This window comes from Ipomoea triloba, chromosome 3 (genome assembly GCF_003576645.1).
Source record: "Ipomoea triloba cultivar NCNSP0323 chromosome 3, ASM357664v1".
NCBI lineage: Eukaryota > Viridiplantae > Streptophyta > Magnoliopsida > Solanales > Convolvulaceae > Ipomoea > Ipomoea triloba.
In genome coordinates, this window is record NC_044918.1 from 24,998,963 (window position 1) to 25,002,594 (window position 3,632).

Consider the following 3,632-nt stretch of genomic DNA (forward strand, 5'->3'; position numbering starts at 1 on the left):
CACACACACACACACACACACACACACACACACACACACACACATATATATATATATATATATATATATATATATATCTTCTATTATAACAAAGCAAAACCTTTTGGTAAATAAAAATAATAAAAAGATAACCTTTTGGTAAATAAAAATAAGAAAAAGATTCCTGCCAAGTAAAAAATCGCAGTTTTGATGGCATTAAACAACAGTAAAAGTTGATGATACACACACACACACACACACACACACATGTATATACATATCTTCCATTATAATAAAGCAAAACCTTTTGGTAAATAAAAATAAGAAAAAGATTCACGCCAAGTAAAAAAGCCACAGCTTTGGTGGCATCAAACAACAGTAAAATATGATGATATAGAGGTATACTAATACTAATATACTAATTGTTCCGTTATAGAGATATAATAATATACTAATACTAATTGTTCAATAAAATATAATAAATGCACCGTTTCAAATAAAGGCTTTTCGATTGTAGATAACCAATATAATAATGCAAATATACATATCGGCGCAATACAAATCAATACAAAATTAAATATCCAACTAATCAGTTCCTCAACAATTGTATAAATAATGCCAGCTTGAACCATTCAACCACACATTGCTGAATAACAACAAATCCCTTCCAAGTTTATTTCTCCTACATTATGTATCTAATGTTTATTCTGGGAAGTGATATCTCACCATTCAATGTTAGGAGTGTCATGAAGGTCCGCGTTGTTCGTGCATACAATGTACCTGAAAGGAGAGGAAGCAATTCAATCAGAAACAAGGAGGTTGTGTTTCACGATAAAGAGGTGATTTGTATTGAAATTCATATACATGAATATAAAAAAGATTGGAAAAAAATACAGGATTTTTCATTACTTACAGACGAACAACTATGGTAGCTTCTGTTAATATTGCACAGAACATACATACAGTATATACTGAATTAGTGTTTATGCTAAATAAAAAAATATAATATATTTGTAGTTCATAAAACTGTATTAATATTTCCATTTCTTCTTTATGTTTTATTATAGTCACTGTTGCAAAAATCCCCGCCTAGGCCGCCTAGGCACCCGCCTAGGCGCTAGGCGCTCCTAGACCGAGGCGAATTGCTCTCTAGGCGTCCGCCTAGGTGGCCGGCCGCCTAGGAGGCCGCCTAGTGCCTAACTCGGCCGAGTTAACTCGCCCAACTCGGCAGAGTTAGCCGAGTTAACTCGAGCGAGTTGGCGTTGTTAATTTTATTATTATATTTATATATACTTAAATTTATTTATTTATATAAGTAAGAGAAGTAAGAGAGATATATATAATATATATAATATAATATATGACATACACCACACACATGAATTAATTTTTGTTTTTATAGGTCGCCGCCTAGAACCGCCTAGATACCGCCTAGGCGCCGCCTAGACCGCTTAGGCGCTAGGCGCTAGTCTACCGCCCGACTAGCGCCTACTGCAACCATGATTATAGTAGAAGATGTAAAATCCATCTCATATTGAATATAACAACAGTGTTTAATTTCAATATTTATATACGCAAGGAATATTGGTACATGCCCACATCCCAAAAGAATTGGTTCCAAAGTTCATTAACAATTTTAAGGAAGGTCCAGTTTGGGCTGTTAAGAATTTCCTGGTCATCACCAATTTCTACACGTACAGGACAACCCCTCACAAGTACATGATCAAGTTCAATTACTAGACTACAGTTAAGCAATTCAAAAAAATTGACTTTCCAAGTCAGATGTTCCGTCTTACACCATTTGAGGCTCTAAAAGCTGAAGGTGTTGATGATAAGTTGTTGGTTGATACGTATACACTGAAATTGCTATTTCTGTTTTTCCAATGTGTTAAATTTTGTTTTTAAATTTCATTACAATGTAATTGGGAGAGTGACTGAAATATACTCGCCCTAGAAAAAAATGATTTCCGGGAAAACAACTCGACTTATAGACTTTATCATTGAGGATTCAAGGTAATATATATATATATATATATATATATATATATATATATATATATATATATATATATATATATATATAATTTTGTGTCATAATTGTGATTGTGGTTACAAATGTTGTTTGGGTACAAAATTTACCGTAGAAAAATGACATTGAGTTGTCTGGTCCAATCACCAAGGGTTCTAATGTGAACGCTGACATAGTCATCTGGTGGCGAAGTAATTGAGACTGAGTGCTTGTAATGTGAATATGGGAAAAACAGAAATTAGTGACTAAAGCAATAATGTTTTTTTTTTCGTTCTTTTCCAATTACTATTCAAAGGGAGTAACTGCAGCACAGTTGACAAACATGTATTGACCACTTATGTGAACCCCTGTGGCTTTGGCAGATGAAGGGACAAAACATTTCCATGATACACTGCTACTTTCAAGAAAACACAGGAAATTGTCAATAGCATCATTCTATAGCATCATTATATATATATATATATATATATATATATATATATAATCTAAATACAAATTGCCCATTGGTGCCACTCCTTACCGACTTGTGTATGGCAAAGCTTGCCATTTGCCAGATGAAATTGAACACTGAGCATATTGGACAATCAAGAGGTTATATGAAGATCTTTTTGTGGCCGGTAAGGAGCGAATGTTGTAACTCAATGAACTTGAGGAGTGGAGATTGTTAGCATACGACACATCCAAGGCCTACAAGGAAAAAGTCAAGCTCTACCACGATATACACATCAAGAGGAATAAGGAATTTGTGGTCGGGGACCGAGTGCTATTGTACAATTCAAGGCTCAAACTTTTTCCGGGTAAGCTCAAATCCCGGTGGACCGGCCCCTATGTGGTTACAAAAGTTTTCCCTTATGGTACATTGGAGATCTCACATCCGGAGAAGGAGAGTTTCAAGGTTAATGGCCACCAAGTGAAGAAATATTTTGGTATGGATGAGGTTTAAGGGAAGGAACATGTATGTAATTTAGAACCATGGAAGGAAAAGTGATGAAAAGAAATGAGAGAAAAAGAATGTGAGAGGGAAAGTGGTTGAGAGAAAAGAAAAAGAAAAGAAAAATTGTTAAGGCCAAAGATTGAAAAAAAAAATAAAAAAGAAAAAAGAGAGCAAAGAAGTGAGAAAAGTGAAAAAAAAAATTAAAAAAATTTAAGAAAAAAGAAACGAAAATGATTTCACCCTCTCTAGTTTCTTGCACCCTATTTCACTCAGGGATTCATTCTCCGTTTACACTTTCTATCTCACCACTAAAAACTTACTTCATTACTTAACCGAACAAATTTATCTCACTTTCTAAAATGGGTCTCACTTCCACATCATCAACTTTGCAAATTCTCTACTATTTGTTCTACATCCCTGCAAATCTCTCTTACTTTCAAATACAAGTGGTAACACGATGTATAGAATCTGACACCTGCCTGGTGCTAGAAGGTCGGAATCGGTGTAACCGGCCTCTGCTTCAGCTTCTAGAGTTGGGCCTTAGATCCCACTTTCATTTTATATTATATATATAATAATAAAATAATAAAAACGAAATTAAAAAAATTAAAAAACAAAAAGATTTTATGGCAGCTTAGCAAAAGCTGCCTGTTAAAGTACACAAAGGCTGCCAAATGGCAGCCTTTTATG